The following is a 19248-nucleotide window of genomic DNA, read 5'->3' on the forward strand; positions in this document are numbered from 1 at the left end:
CAGCCTAGCCTCATCTCATCCTAAAGTGGATTGGGTGACAATGAGGAAGAGAAGGAGGAGGAGAATGAACAGGAGCTAGTTTCAAGCGCTATAGACGGTACTACCTGCACAACTGTCATACCGTCTGTTCAGCGTGGACGGCCTGAGGACAGGGAGGAGCAGGAGGAGGAGAGCATGGTCAGTCGTCCTTTTGGTGAGGACACAGAAGTCTTGCCTTTTAGCAGTCTGGCACGCATGGCTGAGTTTATGTTACGCTGCTTTTCCCGTGACCCTCGCGTTCTCAAAATTTTGGATGACAGTCATTACTGGTTGGTGACACTTCTAGACCCACGCTACAAGGAGAACTTTATATCTCTTATTCCTGAGGTGGACAGGTCTACAAAAATGGGGCTGTACCAGAAGGCCCTTGTTGCAGAGCTATTAAAAACATTCCCATCTAAAAACGCTGGCGGCAGAGGTCAAAGTTCGTTGGTCAACCAAGGAGTACAGCCGAGAGAGACACAACTCCAATCCAGCAGAGGCAGGGGAACACTGTCAAAGTTCTGGGAGAGTTTTCTCAGACCCTCCCATTGCACAGGCCCTGAGGCGCGGGGTACTCTCACAAGGAGTGCAAAGTTTGGGAAGATGCTGAGGGAGTACCTTGCCGACCGTACCATGTCCTCCGTGATTCCTCTGTGCCTTATAATTAGAGATGAGCGTTGTTCTACTCGAACTGTTCGCCAATCTCAAATTCGAGCTGTTTTGGGCGGTGTTCGAGCCGTTCGGCGAACACGAACGATTTGAGAAAAATTCGGCTGTTCGAGGTTATGTTCAATAACTGTTCGCGCACCAAAATCATAACTGGATTTTTTCTCAGTAATGATGAAAATTAATGTTAATACGCAGTTTGAGTGTACAGCGGGGTGGGGGGAGGGGCAGGGGATGGATCTCTGCAGGAATAATGAAGATCTCCATTTTTTTTCTCTTTCCCGCATTTACAGTGGGGAGGTGCAATCTGTCAGCCTATCAGCAGCGCACACACGGAGCGAAGTGCTTTTTTCACACAAGCAAGGGCATGTGTCATTGGCAGTGTATGTCACATGTCCTTGCCCTATAAGACCAAGCCATTTTCCCCGTCGCCACCATTTTCTCACTGCTGCAGCTGCGTGTTAGACGGCACCGCTGTTGCTGTGTGCGCTATACCTTGTTAATTTCAAGCCAATTTTCGCACAAATCTACAGATAGCTTGGGAGTAGGGAATAGTTGTGATTGCAGTCCTTTTAAGGACTAGGTTACAGCATTTCCTACGACTTTTATCAGGCAGGTCTGTGCTCTTAAATAGATAGATTGTGGGAGTAAAGACTAATTGTAATTGCAGTCCTTTTCAGGACTAGGTTACATCAGTTCCTATCAGTTTTTGCCAGGCAGGTCTGTGCCAGTGCTGTGCAAGTTTTTTTCACAGCATTTGGCTGAATCTAGCAAAGCTAATCCTTTTTGGCCTATTGCAGAGTGTGTTAGTCAGTGGAGTAGCCTATCTGTGTTGCAAGATATACCACCTGTGTATAGAATACCAATTTTTTTACTGCACCTAGTGAAGTAAAATCTTTTGGGCATAGCATCATTCTATTAGTCCATCTATACTGACCTCCATCAGGTTGCAAATTGAATATAATTTTTTTCTGCATCTAGCTCTGAAAAAATATTTGGGCTTCTAGCAGTGTGTGGGACTTGTTCTATTAGTCCATCTATACTGACCTCCATCAGGTTGCAAACTGAATATATTTTTTTTCTGCATCTAGCTCTGAAAAAATATTTGGCCTTCTAGCAGTGTGTGGGACTTTCTCTATTAGTCCATCTATACTGACCTCCATCAGGTTGCAAACTGAATATATTTTTTTTCTGCATCTACCTCTGAAAAAATATTGGGCTTCTAGCTGTGTGTGGGACTTGTTCTATTAATCCATCTATACAGACCTCCATCAGGTTGCAAACTGAATATAATTTTTTTCTGCATCTACCTCTGAAAAAATATTTGGGCTTCTAGCTGTGTGTGGGACTTGTTCTATTAGTCCATCTATACTGACCTCCATCAGGTTGCAAATTAAAAATAATTTTTATCTGTATCTACCTCTGAAAAAATATTTGGGCTTCTAGCTGTGTGTGGGACTTGTTCTATTAGTCCTTCTATACTGACCTCCATCAGGTTGCAAACTGAATATAATTTTTTTCTGCATCTAGCTCTGAAAAAAATATTTGGCCTTCTAGCAGTGTGTGGGACTTGTTCTATTAATCCATCTATACAGACCTCCATCAGGTTGCAAACTGAATATAATTTTTTTCTGCATCTACCTCTGAAAAAATATTTGGGCTTCTAGCTGTGTGTGGGACTTGTTCTATTAGTCCATCTATACTGACCTCCATCAGGTTGCAAACTGAATATAATTTTTTTCTGCATCTAGCTCTGAAAAAATATTTGGCCTTCTAGAAGTGTGTGGGACTTGTTCTATTAATCCATCTATACAGACCTCCATCAGGTTGCAAACTGAATATAATTTTTTTCTGCATCTACCTCTGAAAAAATATTTGGGCTTCTAGCTGTGTGTGGGACTTTCTCTATTAGTCCATCTATACTGACCTCCATCAGGTTGCAAACTGAAAATAATTTTTTGTCTGCATCTAGCTCTGAAAAAATATTTGGCCTTCTAGCAGTGTGTGGGACTTTCTCTATTAGTCATAGAATCATAGAATCATAGAATGGTAGAGTTGGAAGGGACCTCCTGGGTCATCTGGTCCAACCCCCTGCTCAAAGCAGGATTCACTAAATCATCTCAGACAGATGTCTGTCCAGCCTCTGTTTGAAGACGTCCATTGAAGGGGAACTCACCACCTCTCGTGGCAGCCTGTTCCACTCATTAATCACCCTAACTGTCAAAAAGTTTTTTCTAATATCTAATCTGTGTCTCCTCCCATTTAGTTTCATCCCATTGCTTCTAGTCTTTCCTTGTGCAAATGAGAATAAAGATGATCCTTCTACAATGTGACAGCCCTTGACATATTTGTAGACAGCTATTAAGTCTCCTCTCAGTCTTCTTTTTTGCAAGCTAAACATTCCCAAATCCTGCAACCGTTCCTCATAGGACATGGTTTGCAGACCAGTCACCATTCTGGTCGCTCTTCTCTGAACTTGCTCCAGTTTGTCTGTCTTTTTTAAAATGTGGTGCCCAAAACTGTACACAGTATTCCAGATGAGGTCTGACCAAAGAGGAGTAAAGACCAATAATGACTTCACGTGATCTAGACTGTATGCTTCTGTTAATACATCCCAGAATTGTATTTGCCTTTTTTGCTGCTGCATCACACTGTTGACTCATGTTCAGTCTATGATCTATTAGTATACCTAAGTCTTTTTCACATGTACTGTTGCTTAGCTCTATTCCTCCCATTCTGTATATGCTTTTTTCATTTTTATTGCCCAGATGTAGTACTTTGCATTTTTCCCTGTTAAAAACCATTCTGTTGGTTGCTGCCCACTGCTCCAGTTTATTTAGGTCTTTTTGAATCCTCTCTCTCTCTTCTCTAGTATTAGCTATCCCTCCTAGCTTTGTGTCATCAGCAAATTTAATCAGTTTACCCTCAATTCCTTCATCTAAATCATTGATAAAGATGTTGAACAATACAGGTCCCAGGACGGAGCCCTGTGGTACCCCACTTGAGACATTCATCCAGCTGGATGTGAAGCCATTTACAATCACCCTTTGAGTCCGATCACTAAGCCAGTTATGAATCCACCTAACAGTTGCCTGGTCCATTGCATACTTGGTCATTTTTTCAATAAGGATGGTGTGAGATACTTTGTCAAATGCTTTGCTGAAGTCAAGATATACTATATCTACAGCATTTCCCTGATCCACCCAGTCAGTGATTCTGTCATAGAAGGAAATTAAGTTAGTCTGACATGACTTGTTAGTTATAAACCCATGCTGACTCTGGTTAATCACTTCATTCTTATCCAGGTACTTACATACATGTTGTTTAATAATTTGTTCAAAGATCTTTCCTGGTATAGAAGTCAGACTCACCGGCCTATAGTTCCCTGGGTCCACCTTCTTCCCCTTTTTGAAGATAGGAACAACATTTGCTCTTCTCCAGTCTTCTGGGACTTCTCCTGTTCTCCAAGAATTTTCAAAGATTATGGAGAGTGGTTCTAAAATTTCTTCTACGATCTCCTTCAGTACTCTGGGGTGTAATTCATCTGGACCTGGAGACTTGAACTCATTTATGTTAGCTAAATATTCCCTCACAATCTTTCTGTTTACAGATAACTTGGATTCTTCTATTCCTTTAAAAGGACAGTGAAGATCAGTTGATGTTACATTTTCTTTCTGAGAGAAAACAGATGCAAAATAGGAATTAAAAAGTTTGGCCTTCTCAACATCCTCTCTTACCATTTCTCCATTTTCATCCTGTAAAAATCCTATAGCATCTTTGACTTTTCTTTTACTTTTGACATACCCCCAAAATCCTTTTTTATTGCTTTTGACATCTCTTGCAAGCCTTAATTCATTGTCAGCTTTAGCTAACCTGATACATGCCCTGCAGGATCTGCAGACTGCATTATAATCTTCTTTAGATATGCCTCCCTCTTTCCATTTAATAAACATTTCTTTCTTTCTTTTTAGCATGTGTTTAAGTTCTGTGTTCATCCATCCTGGTTTCCTTAAATGCTTCCCATTCTTCCTACTTTTCGGGATTGTTAACGATTGTGCTTTGAGAATCTCATTTTTAAAAATTTCCCATCCTTCCTGGACATTTTTGTCCTTAAGGACATCCAGCCATTGGATCCCTCCTATTCTCTTTCTGAGTCTCTTAAAATCTGCCTTTCTAAAATCTAACCTTGAAGTTTGAGTCTTCACATGTCTTCCTCCTCTAGTTATCCAAAATTCTATAATAGCATGATCGCTGCCTCCTAGGGTCCCAGCCACTTTTACCTCCTCAACCATTTCCTCCTTGTTTATAAGGATTAGATCCAAAGTAGCAGATCCCCTTGTTTTCTCCCCTACCTTTTGGAAGATAAAAAAAACCAGAGGACACACGAGTATAGTAGCAAAAAACAAAAAATATATTTATTAATAATACAAAAACATAGTAGTAGAAAGTATTACAGAGAAAAAGTAATAGGGCAAAAGGGATCTAAAAAAGCAGTGCCAGACCCCGTGACCCATGGCAGTAAGACTGCAAGGCAGTCCCAGGTAAAAAAGGCATCATTAAGTGTACATATATAAAGACCCTCCAAGTGACAGTACATAGTAACCACGCATAATTATAATGGTTAACCCTTAATAGGGCACATGTCTAAGGAGGGCCATATAGTCCAAGAACACTCCCGGTGGTCATACATACAAATCATGCTTAATAGCAGTAATTGACCCTTATAAGAAACAAATCAAAGAGGGGTCATATAATGAGCACAAAGCTCAAAGAGTAGTAACTCTATATAGAGATAGTATGGATGACAAAGATCGAAGTCCTGACTACTATATACCCAGGAAGTGCCTAAAAGCACAGGGAATGCCAAAGAAGTAAAGAAAATAACTCACCCAGATGATAGACACCGGGCAACGGAGAGCCTGCAGACTGCCAGAGGGATCAAAGGGAGTACCAACAGATAGAGACGCGCCTCGACGCGCGTTTCGCTCTTCTTTTTCAAGAGGCGCCTCTTGAGAAAAAAAAGAAGATATGACCCCTCTTTGATTTGTTTCTTATAAGGGTCAATTACTGCTATTAAGCATGATTTGTATGTATGACCACCGGGAGTGTTCTTGGACTATATGGCCCTCCTTAGACATGTGCCCTATTAAGGGTTAACCATTATAATTATGCGTGGTTACTATGTACTGTCACTTGGAGGGTCTTTATATATGTACACTTAATGATGCCTTTTTTACCTGGGACTGCCTTGCAGTCTTACTGCCATGGGTCACGGGGTCTGGCACTGCTTTTTTAGATCCCTTTTGCCCTATTACTTTTTCTCTGTAATACTTTCTACTACTATGTTTTTGTATTATTAATAAATATATTTTTTGTTTTTTGCTACTATACTCGTGTGTCCTCTGGTTTTTTCATATCGTTTGAGAGTAGGCAATTTGAACCTGGTGCCGGACAACCTGTCCTAGCACCTTGTTCTATACCATAGTATTTATTTGGCCAGTTTTGTTTTCATCACTTTTGGAAGATAAAGTTGTCAGCAAGAGAGGATAAGAATTTGCTTGACCTGCTAGTTTTACTTGAGAGAGATTCCCAACAAATGTCTGGATAGTTGAAATCTCCCATGACCACTACGTCATATTTTTTTGAGAACTTGGTCATTTGTTACATAAAGAGTTCATCCATATCTTCAGCTTGCCCAGGTGGCCTGTAGTAAATGCCTACAATGGTGTCCTTTCCGTTGTTCTCTCCTTGTATTCTTACCCAAACAGTTTCCACAGAACTCCCAGTCTCTGAAGCTTCAATCTCTGTGCAGATATACGCTTTTCTAACATACAATGCGACACCTCCTCCTCGTTTATCAAGTCTGTTTCTTGCAAATAAGTTGTATCCTTTTAGCCTTTTATTCCAATCATGTGTATCGTCCCACCAAGTTTCAGTGATTCCAATGACATCATATTTCTTTTCCTGCGTTAGTAGTTCTAATTCTCCTTGTTTGTTGCCCATGCTTTGTGCATTTGTATAAAAACATTTTAGTTTGTGATTGGTTTCTCTTCCTCCCATATTTTTATTATTTAAATTGTTTTGTCTTTGTTCTTCCTTTCCACTTCCAGTAGCCGAGATCTCAATAGTATTTGTCAGCTGTATGGCTTTTTCTGGCCTTTTGCTTCCCTTCCCACATTGTTCTAGTTTAAAGCTCTCCTGATGAGTGCAGCAAGGCAATTTCCAAATACATGTTTTCCAGTCTTCGTAAGGTGCACCCCATCTCTAGCAAGTAGTCCATCGTATAGGTAATTCATTCCGTGATCCAGAAATCCAAATCCTTGTTGACGGCACCATCGATGTAGCCAGTTGTTCACCTGTAGAATCTTATTCCACCTCATTGTTCCATGGCCATCCACTGGGAGGATGGATGAGAAGACCACCTGCGCTCCCAATTCTTTCACTTTCTTGCCCAAGTCTTCAAAGTCACTGCAGATGGTTTCCAGGTCCTTTCTTGCGGTGTCATTTGTCCCCACATGTATTAGCAGGAATGGGTAGTGATCTGTAGGTCTGAAGAGTCTTGATATCCTGTCAGACACATCTTTAATTTTTGCTCCTGGAAGACAGCACATTTCTCTTGAGGTTATGTCTGGTCTGCAGATAGCAGCCTCTGTTCCTCTTAACAGGGAATCCCCCATGACCACCACTCTCCGTTTTTTCTTCACAACATTCTTCTTTCTCCATCCAGGAGGATTCTGAGGGCTTACAAGGTTATTCATTGCTGGCAAAGTCTTATCTTGCTGTATTTCTTCATGGTTCTCCTGCGAGAGAGCCTGGTACTGGTTCCTGAGCAGTATAGGTGCTGACTGCCTCTCTATCCTCCTGCTTCTCTGGGTCACATGCTTCCATTCCTCTGTTTCCTCAGGTGCAGTTCGAATTTCTTCTCTTTCTGAATCATGAAGAGATAATTCTGCTCTGTCTAAGAACTCTTCACCGTCCTTAATGATTTTCAAGGTAGTTAACCTCTCTTCTAGATTTTGCAACTTTTCCTCCAACAGGGACACAAGCTTGCATTTCTGGCATGTGAAGTTTGGCTTTTCCACTGGCAAGTCTGTGAACATGTAGCAGGATATGCAGCTCACCAAATGGCTCCTGGTCTCTTCCATGTTCTTACTGTTAATGTTCTGAAAACAGTGAAAAAAGCTTCAAAGAAAGCTTCAAAATGTTTACCGATGTCCTCTTTTCAGCTCCAACAGCCAAAATCCAGTGTTCTTTGAGCTCACGGAGACTCTTCACTTACCCCAAAATGCAGTGGGAATATGCAAATTGTCTCCTCAGGACTCCTCCCCTGGTTTACCGATGTCCTCTTTTCAGCTCCAACAGCCAAAATCCAGTGTTCTTTGAGCTCACGGAGACTCTTCACTTACCCCAAAATGCAGTGGGAATATGCAAATTGTCTCCTCAGGACTCCTCCCCTGGTTTACCGATGTCCTCTTTTCAGCTCCAACAGCCAAAATCCAGTGTTCTTTGAGCTCACGGAGACTCTTCACTTACCCCAAAATGCAGTGGGAATATGCAAATTGTCTCCTCAGGACTCCTCCCCTGGTTTACCGATGTCCTCTTTTCAGCTCCAACAGCCAAAATCCAGTGTTCTTTGAGCTCACGGAGACTCTTCACTTACCCCAAAATGCAGTGGGAATATGCAAATTGTCTCCTCAGGACTCCTCCCCTGGTTTACCGATGTCCTCTTTTCAGCTCCAACAGCCAAAATCCAGTGTTCTTTGAGCTCACGGAGACTCTTCACTTACCCCAAAATGCAGTGGGAATATGCAAATTGTCTCCTCAGGACTCCTCCCCTGGTTTACCGATGTCCTCTTTTCAGCTCCAACAGCCAAAATCCAGTGTTCTTTGAGCTCACGGAGACTCTTCACTTACCCCAAAATGCAGTGGGAATATGCAAATTGTCTCCTCAGGACTCCTCCCCTGGTTTACCGATGTCCTCTTTTCAGCTCCAACAGCCAAAATCCAGTGTTCTTTGAGCTCACGGAGACTCTTCACTTACCCCAAAATGCAGTGGGAATATGCAAATTGTCTCCTCAGGACTCCTCCCCTGGTTTACCGATGTCCTCTTTTCAGCTCCAACAGCCAAAATCCAGTGTTCTTTGAGCTCACGGAGACTCTTCACTTACCCCAAAATGCAGTGGGAATATGCAAATTGTCTCCTCAGGACTCCTCCCCTGGTTTACCGATGTCCTCTTTTCAGCTCCAACAGCCAAAATCCAGTGTTCTTTGAGCTCACGGAGACTCTTCACTTACCCCAAAATGCAGTGGGAATATGCAAATTGTCTCCTCAGGACTCCTCCCCTGGTTTACCGATGTCCTCTTTTCAGCTCCAACAGCCAAAATCCAGTGTTCTTTGAGCTCACGGAGACTCTTCACTTACCCCAAAATGCAGTGGGAATATGCAAATTGTCTCCTCAGGACTCCTCCCCTGGTTTACCGATGTCCTCTTTTCAGCTCCAACAGCCAAAATCCAGTGTTCTTTGAGCTCACGGAGACTCTTCACTTACCCCAAAATGCAGTGGGAATATGCAAATTGTCTCCTCAGGACTCCTCCCCTGGTTTACCGATGTCCTCTTTTCAGCTCCAACAGCCAAAATCCAGTGTTCTTTGAGCTCACGGAGACTCTTCACTTACCCCAAAATGCAGTGGGAATATGCAAATTGTCTCCTCAGGACTCCTCCCCTGGTTTACCGATGTCCTCTTTTCAGCTCCAACAGCCAAAATCCAGTGTTCTTTGAGCTCACGGAGACTCTTCACTTACCCCAAAATGCAGTGGGAATATGCAAATTGTCTCCTCAGGACTCCTCCCCTGGTTTACCGATGTCCTCTTTTCAGCTCCAACAGCCAAAATCCAGTGTTCTTTGAGCTCACGGAGACTCTTCACTTACCCCAAAATGCAGTGGGAATATGCAAATTGTCTCCTCAGGACTCCTCCCCTGGTTTACCGATGTCCTCTTTTCAGCTCCAACAGCCAAAATCCAGTGTTCTTTGAGCTCACGGAGACTCTTCACTTACCCCAAAATGCAGTGGGAATATGCAAATTGTCTCCTCAGGACTCCTCCCCTGGTTTACCGATGTCCTCTTTTCAGCTCCAACAGCCAAAATCCAGTGTTCTTTGAGCTCACGGAGACTCTTCACTTACCCCAAAATGCAGTGGGAATATGCAAATTGTCTCCTCAGGACTCCTCCCCTGGTTTACCGATGTCCTCTTTTCAGCTCCAACAGCCAAAATCCAGTGTTCTTTGAGCTCACGGAGACTCTTCACTTACCCCAAAATGCAGTGGGAATATGCAAATTGTCTCCTCAGGACTCCTCCCCTGGTTTACCGATGTCCTCTTTTCAGCTCCAACAGCCAAAATCCAGTGTTCTTTGAGCTCACGGAGACTCTTCACTTACCCCAAAATGCAGTGGGAATATGCAAATTGTCTCCTCAGGACTCCTCCCCTGGTTTACCGATGTCCTCTTTTCAGCTCCAACAGCCAAAATCCAGTGTTCTTTGAGCTCACGGAGACTCTTCACTTACCCCAAAATGCAGTGGGAATATGCAAATTGTCTCCTCAGGACTCCTCCCCTGGTTTTATAGTCCATCTATACTGACCTCCATCAGGTTGCAAATTAAAAATAATTTTTATCTGCATCTACCTCTGAAAAAATATTTGGGCTTCTAGCTGTGTGTGGGACTTGTTCTATTAGTCCATCTATACTGACCTCCATCAGGTTGCAAACTGAATATAATTTTTTTCTGCATCTAGCTCTGAAAAAATATTTGGCCTTCTAGCAGTGTGTGGGACTTTCTCTATTAGTCCATCTATACTGACCTCCATCAGGTTGCAAACTGAATATAATTTTTTTCTGCATCTAGCTCTGAAAAAATATTTGGCCTTCTAGCAGTGTGTGGGACTCATTGTATTAGTCCATCTATACCAAGCTCCACCAGCTTTTAAATTAATAATAATTTTTAGCTGCATCTAGCCCTGAAAATAATTTTTCTTCCCAATAGTGGTAGCAATAGAAATATGGGGCGCGCGCCTGGCTTACAAAAATATACGCTTCATAACAAAAAACACCAGCCTAGCGCACTGCATTAATAAGATGGCATCATCGTCTCCCTCAGTGCTAGGCCTACTACCCAGTCTAGCATTCCTGTGCCTAAAACACAATGTATGGGTCCACGCTAGCCACTATGCTGAGGGGTCTAAAGCTGCTGCTAACGCTTTATAACAATTCAATTGGCAGATTTTCACAGAGCTCTTCCACAACGCCCACCCATCGGGCAACAGTTGCCCACCTTCCCTATGGGATTTAGTGGCGAATAGTTGATGCCATTAATCAGAGCGTCAGTTGCCCCGTCGATGTGGCAAGCATACGGTAAGGCATGGGAAGAGTGGACACGACTAGTAGCAGGCAGACGGGTTGACCATTGTGAACAAGCCAGATCACAAGTCACCATAGAATTTCTCCACCAGCTAATTATGAGGGGCATAACAGGGGCGTCAGTGCAGCGGTGTCTGACCGGAGTAGCATTTCACTTCCAACTACTGAATTGGGGAGATGTGACAAAGGTTCATCATCAGACAATCCATAAAAGGGTAGAAAAGAGGTCAGCCAAGTCAGGAGTGTAGACGTCCCGTCCCGTGTCACTAAAACTGATTTCTCACATCATATCCCTAACACCATTAACATGACACTCACAATTTGAAGCAACACTGCTGTCTACTGCATTTGTGATCGCCTTCTTCGGGGCGCTATGCATAAGCGAATTAGTCCCTCAATCCAAAATTACCACCAGTGGAGGCTTATTACACCAGGACGTAGTCATAGCCAATAATGCAATACGTCTACGTATACACAAATCGAAAACGGTTCCAGCGGGCAGGGGCACTTGGGTACTTCTACAACCCACAAACGGTACACTGAGTTGGGTAACAATAGTAAAAACATATCTAACCATCAGATCACAAAGTAATTTCTTCCTATCACACATTGATGGAATGCCATTATCAAGATACCAGTTCCAAGCTATATTTAATAAATGCATAACATCGGCAGGGAACCACCCCAAATATTACGGGACACACTCATTCCGCATAGGCGCGGCCACGGAAGCAGCAAGAGCAGGACTGTCAGAAACGGAAGTTCAGAGGATAGGGAGATGGCGATCCACATGTTTGGCAAGATACATAAGACCGGACTTGTTATCCTAACGTGGTTTGTTTCTTTTACAGGTGACGCTAAGCCAACAGTGTGGGTGATAGGCCACTCGTATATGTATTGGGCAGAAAAAAGGGCGAAAGTCTGCCCAGGCGGGAGGAAATTAGAGTTTCATAACACATATTTCAACTAGAGAGGTATTAGAGGCCTGCTATGGCCACAGGTACTAATGGAGGTAATCAAGGTAGGGAGAGAGGCAAGATGTCCGGTCATCTTAGTTATACAGGCCGGGGGAAACAACCTAGGTCATCATAACAGCGCATAACTAATGGCAATAATGAAACTAGACACTGAGCGCTTCAGAGAATTTTTCACAAAACTAGCGATAGTATGGTCAGAGATTGTGCCGATAGCGGTATGGCAAGGTGCGCGAGACATCACGGCCATCGAACGGACAAGGCGGGTAATAAATATTCGGATGGCAAAATTTAGAAGAGACAGAGGCGGTGTAGTGGTACGACACCGACAACTGGAAGGAGATAAAGCAGGCCTCATACGGCCCGACGTTGTTCACTTAATGAATATTGAACTGGACATATTCCTGTCAGGACTCCAGGACGGAGTGGAACAAGCGTTAAGAGTGATGGGTGGGGGTCAGAGTCCTGCATACGAGTACGCAGGATCCTCCGTGGCCTGGAAATAGAAAGGACATGTTGGAGAGTTACACTTGTTGGCCAACTTGCCGGAGTGGAGACCCAGGGCATGCTGCAACAAGCTGAATTATTTTAGAAATAAAATGCCTTTCTAATGGAATGAGTATAAAGAGTTAATAAAGCTGTGACCGATCCTCACCGATCCAGTTGTAAGAGTTACATTATTGTATTGTTAAGGAAAGGGGGGCGGTATTGGGGCTGAGCGTCTGGGTTTGGTTGGGGGTCCCCACAGTCTGCCTAGGCTAGATGCATTTAAAAATTCTTATTAGATACACAGGCGGTGCAGCTTGCTTCGTAGCTGGGCTACTACGCCCAAAGTATTGCCTAGGCTAGATGCAGTTAAAAATTCTACGCTGACTAGCAGACACTGAAGATTTGGAGCAGACCTCTGAGCTCTTCAGACTCAACCATCTGTGTTACCCCAAGCCATAGTGTATCTAGTTTCTTACAGTTAAAAAGGGGGGGGAGCGACCCTACCCACCTGGAATTTACGATGCCAACGTCACGTAAGACACAGCAACGGAACTCCAAAAAGAGTCTCCATTTTTTCCCAAAATTGTGGCACAGACACCACTTAACCCTAGAACGCATACCTGTGGCCTTGCAGGCCCGCCCAGTTAATTGTTTTCTATTTTCTGCAAGATTACTTTAGTTAGAATTTTGAAACTCTAGGTATTCTTCATGTATATAGTTGTTTGTCATTTGAGTTTGAGTTATTCCATGTTATTTGCACACAAGCCTAAAAGGCCCCAGGTATATGAAAGTGTAGATTTTTATGGTCATGCGTTCTAGGGTTAAGTGGCATCAATTGCCCCACAGTTGCTTAAAACGGTTGGTGAGGTGATTTTACCAAATCCTCAAGGTTTTAGTCTCCCAAGGATAACACAGGGGTAGAAAAGTCCTTGCGAATCCATGATTTGTTCATCTTTATGAACGTGAGTCTGTCTACATTCTCAGTGGACAGACGTGTGCGCTTATCTGTCAGCACACCACCAGCAGCGCTGAACACACGTTCAGAGAGAACACTGGCTGCAGGGCATGACAAGATCTCCAAGGCGTGAGTGGCGAGCTCCGGCCATTTTTCCAGATAGGAATACCAAAATGAGCAAGGGTCCAGTGACACAGTCATGGCTTCGATGTTCACTTGGAGATACTCCTGCACCATCCTCTCTAGGCGTTGACTATGTGTCAGACTTCTTGTCTCCTGTGGCCTTGCAAAGGATGGTCTAAAAAAGTGGTGAAACGATTCCACAAAATTGCTGTTACCAGCAGATACTGTGTTACTGTTACGGTTTGAGTGATGAAGACTCGACAGTCCCACAGTTGGCAAGTTAGAACTGTGAGATTCACTACGTGCACCACTGGTGTTTTGTGGAAAAGCACATGTAAGATTCTGCAACAGCGTCTGCAGATACTCCTGCATTCGTCAATCCCTTTTTATGGCAGGAATTATTTCGGCAAATTTACTTTTGTACCGGGGATCTAAGAGTGTGGCAACCCAGTAGTCGGGATTACTTCGAATTCTGACAATCTGAGGGTCATGTTGCAGGTAGTGCAGCAAGAAGGCACTCATGAGTCTTGCGCATCCAGGAGGACCAAGTCCTTGTTGTGTTGGTAGCGAGGTAAGAATCATGCTTCCTTCCTCTGCCCTCTCCCCTCAACCTCGCACAACAGAAATGTGATCAAGGTCTCCCTCATCTGATGAGTCTTCCATGCCCATCGCCAGTTCGTCCTCCACTTCTTCCTCGGCTCCTGCACCTTCCTCAACAGTTTGGCTGCTACCATGCGCCCTGGTTAATCCCTCTCCCCCACCCTCCCATGCCTGCCGCCTTGGTGCTGCCAACCGTCTGGACCTTGGAGATGTTATCCCTTCCGCATACGACTCCTCCTCTACTTCCTCCACCTCCTCTTGTCCCACCACCGGACTCTGAATTCTGTTTAGTGTGTGCTCCAGCATGTAAATCACCGGAATAGTCATGCTGATAATGGCATCGTCGTCAGCACTAAACATCTTCGTCGCCATTTCAAAACTGTGCAGAAGGGTGTGTGGTGCCCCTGAGGGTTCAGTCGCCACAGAGTTACTGCATCTCACCCAGAGGTGTGGTATCTCACCCTCAGGTAAGGAAGGCATATGGCTCGGGACCCTAACACCTGCATCCAACACATACCCGCAGTGGGGGTAGGGCAAGATTGCTCCTAAGGGAGAGCACAGTCCCAGGTCCCTAGCTGGTGGAAGGGTCCTATGTAGTGGGTGCTTAGGGGAGCAGCTTAGCGGAGCACATTTTAGGGAGAGTATAAATAGGAAGCTATCTTAGAAAGAGCAAGCCAGTCAGAGGAGGAAAAGTGACAGGAGCAGAGGCTCGGCATGAGCTCTGCTCCAGAGGCGGGCCTAGCCTGGGAGGCCCAGGACTGAAGGAGAGAAGAGAGGAGTGGGAGCAGGAAGGCTCCAGGAACCGAAGGGACCCTAGGGCTATGGGCCGTGCAGAAGGCCACCCGTACTCCCGCTGCTACCAGGAGGTAGAGGGGTCAGACCAGATAAGGGGAACCGGTCCCTCAACTAGCGGAGAAACCGCAAGGCTCAACTAGAAACCGGAGGCTGCAGCATTTCATGTACTGCAGGTAAAAGTCCACACCAGTCTCACTAAGAAGGTAGCCACATAGGACCCAGGGGACGGAACACAAGTCGCCCGCCAAGGCCCGAGGATACCGGATAGAAGTGTCACTGGGTGTGAGGTGCAGGTAGAAGGCCAGAGAAAGGACACACAGAAGGGGGTCCTGCTAAGTACTCCGGAGCTATCTGGGGGTGGACTGAGCCCCTCACTGAGTACGCACAGCACGACGGGTGAGATTGCTCTGGTATCTGTAATCTGGACTGCAACAACTGTGAGTAAAGATCTTGGGACTGCATCACACGGACTCTGTGTTCATTACTGACTCCCTGCACTACAACCACCATTATCCACCCACACTGCCCTCAAGCTACACTCTTCCTGTGGTGAGTAATAATACCATTGCTGCAAAACCACCAGCTTCAGAGGACTGTTCCGCAGCGGCGGCCCCTTTTGCCCCACTCCAGAGGTGGCGTAGTCGGACATTATAAAACCCATATATACAAATTTCCCTTGGATTGACCACAGTGGATCACAGACCGGGTCACCGCCACAGAGACTACAACCCCCAGCGTCTACCGGCCCGGCTCAGGGTACCCCACGGCCCAGGGGGCGCGTCAACTTCATAGGTCCCTGATCTGAGACCACTCCTGCAGTGTGATTTGCCCCACCTCTGGATCTCGTTGGCCCAGGCTATACGTCAGAACGTATTGCACCAGGGCTTCTCGGTGCTGCCACAGTCGCTGCAACATGGTCAGAGTTGAATTTCACCGTGTCGGCACATCGCATTTCAGCCGGTGAACAGGCAGGCCCAACGACTTCTGTAGAGATGTAAGTCATTGAGCTGCGGGATGCGAACGGCGGAAGTGAGCACACAGCGACCGTGCCCCCTGCAGAAGGCCATCTAGTCCGGGATAGTGGGCTAACAATTTATGGACAACCAGGTTCAACACGTGAGCCATACAAGGCACGTGTGTGACATTGCCCCGGCGATGCAGCATTGTCGCACACGGCCTTCCCTGGTTGCAGGTCCAGTGGAGACAACCATTCATGAAACTGGGTCTCCAGAGCTGACCACAACTCCTCAGCTGTGTGACTCACATTTCCCAGACATTTCAAAGTAAACACTGATGCCTTGAGCCCTGCTGCCAGCATAGTAAGGAGGTGTGCAGGATTCCTTCTGCGCAGTTAGAATGCAGGTGGCATTACCAGACAGGCTTTGGGTGCAGGTGGAGGACCGAGAGGAGGTTGAGGAGGCAGAAGCAGTGGAGGAACTTCGAGATAAAGAGGATTGACGCACAACTCGTGGGGACGGTAAGACTTGGACAGCAGCCCCTTGTCCTGCTGTCACCATAGTTACCCAGTGCCCAGTCAGCGACATGTAACGCCCCTGTCCATGCCTACACGTCCAAGTGTCTGTGGTGAAATGCACCCTGTCACACACAGAGTTTCTCAAAGAAGCGGTGATGTTGTGTGCGACATGCTGGTGGAGCGCAGGCACACCTTTCTTTGAGAAGTAGTGCCGACTGAGCATCTGGTACTGGGGCACTGAGACGGACATAAGGTCTCAAAAATCCACTGTGTCCTCCAGGCGGAAAGGCAGCATTTCTGTAGCCAAGAGCTTGCAGATGGTGAAATTCAACCTCTTAGCTTTCTCATGGCTAGGAGGAAATGGTCTTTTACTTTTCCACATCTGAGGGACCGAGGGCTGGCTGTTGTGCTTAGACGGGGTTGAGTAGGATGTCCCCGGCAAACTGCCGGTCTGTGAGGAAGATGCAGGCGGACATGTTAGATTGCCTTGATCCAAAGCTGGTGCTCTCGATGTCAGAGAGCGCTCAACACCAGCAGGTGTTTCCACTTCCCAATGAACTGATGACCTGCCAATCACACTTGCTGTTGCAGGTAAAGAGGTGGCAGGTCTGCGTCCAAAAACATGTGTGGCTGCTGTCCCCCCAGTCACAGAGGATGAAGAGGCCGCGGATGCACAAGATGGGGCAGACGGTGGTTGGCCCAGCCTGCTAGGCCGCATTGTAGCACAGTGAGCTTCCCACTGCAACTTATGCTTCATATCCATGTGCCGGTTCATGCATGAAGTACTCAAACTATGGATTTTTTGGCCTCTACTTATGTTTTGGTTACAAATATTACAGATAACACGAGTTGGGTCATCCTTATCATTCTGAATAAATGCCCAGGCTATGCAAGGCTTAGAGCCCATGCGACCTGAAGAGCCACTACGACTTGTGGTCAGAGGCAGAGTTGTGGTTGAGGATGCAGTTGTTGACGTGCTTCCAGTACTCCATCTGTGTCCAGGAAGGCTCAACCTAACCTCGTCATCAATAGCATCTGTGACGCCCCGCTGTGCTTGGTATCACATATCCTAGAAGAGTGTATTGATGGAATCCTCCACAAGAGGCCCCCATAAACATTCACACATCTCCACCTTCCACCTCAGACCAGCAGAGGGAGCCCGTTAGGGATATAAATAGGGAAGGTGGAGCTAGGCAGTTCAGTTCCTCTGAAGAGTTCCTGCAGTAGAGAAGCCTAAGAGAGGTCAGTCTGCAGTGGAGCTCAGTCTAGTCTAGAGAACTCAGTTAATAGTTCAGCAGTGGAGCACGAGGCTCCTGCTAACTAGATTCAGTAAGGCATAACCGGAATCCCTGGAGAACTACAAGTCCCAGGATGGCTAAGGTGCTGATACGTAACAGAGCCAGGAGACGCTTAGGCCCCGCATAGTGGGAGCGTGAACTCCAAGAGAAGGCCCTACCACAAGGTCAGCCAGCGCAGGACAGAGACAAAGTTAGGCCTAGCTCCAGGCAGGTCAGAAACTTACTACGCAGAGGCAAGAAACAGGAGGCCCTACACCCGCTCATTGGGGAGGATCCTGATATTCACCCTTCACCCTACAGTGCTCCGGGATGTGCCTGAATTTCCTCCAGTAAAAGGTACTGAAGTGACTACCGTGTCCGTTCCCGTTCTTGCTCTGACCCAGCTGGGTCTCGCCTGTCCTGCATTCCCCCTGCATACGCTGCCCTGAGACCTAGCTCCACCTGTGGGGAGCTATACCATCGAGCAGCCTTATCACGGGTCTCAGTGGACTGCTGCAGCTCTGGTGCTTCTCACCAGATACCACAGGTGGCGTCACAAACTCTTATAAAATTAACAATTATCCACTCTTTTAAAGAGTGACCCCAGGGTACGGGCCAGGGAGCCGACCACCGCGACATCCCCAAGGCCAGGCAAAGGTCCGGGTACCGAGTCATCCCCATCCCCTGGGCTAGTCACATCCTCCTCCACCTCCTCCGTTGACCTCATCGACTGGCTGACTGTGGGTTGACAGTAAGTGGGATCTCCAACCTCGTCATCATCACCCTGTGTGTTATCACACCCGTCGTCCTCAAAGCCAACCTCTTCCTGCCCTGACCGAAAAGTCAAGTTGTCGCTCCAATCAGGTATTTGAGTCTCATCATCGTCTTCATCATTGTCTCCACCAACAGGAGTGACAGTTTGGGAACGAGGGTCTACATTATGCTCAGAACCTTCTTCATCTGGTCCTGGATCCGACTTATAAAGATTCTGGGCATCAGTGCAGATCATTTCCTCGTCTGGATTAACAGAAGCTCTGGAGCAGACTTACGTTTCCCAGGCTATAGTATGAGTAAACAGCTCTGCAGACTCAGCCATCTGTGTTACCCCATACTCAGACGGGCAGCTGGAGACTTGGGAGCTGTGAGGAAGCAAGTGCGATTGGGGTGACACCTCTGAGGACTGGAATATTTGTGATGTTGAAATTGAGGTGGAGGAGAGCCCACTTGAAGGAGCACTTGATATCCGCTGAAGCACCTGCTGTTTTTGTGCCTCATCTGGAATTTGTAGCGATGGGCGTGTCCGTAAGAAAGGGATCGTATCACATTGTCGAAAAGAAGTCGACATCTTAGCTTGGCTGGAAGATGGTCTTTCTTCTGCAGATGTTACCCCCCCCCCACTGCGGGGGGGCTCGACCCACCAGCGGACAGGCACCAGTATTGGGAGAGGGGGGCTGGCCG

The sequence above is a fragment of the Phyllobates terribilis genome, unplaced genomic scaffold (assembly GCF_046119375.1).
Source record: "Phyllobates terribilis strain yellow unplaced genomic scaffold, ASM4611937v1 Scaffold_7__3_contigs__length_470593459, whole genome shotgun sequence".
Taxonomy (NCBI): domain Eukaryota; kingdom Metazoa; phylum Chordata; class Amphibia; order Anura; family Dendrobatidae; genus Phyllobates; species Phyllobates terribilis.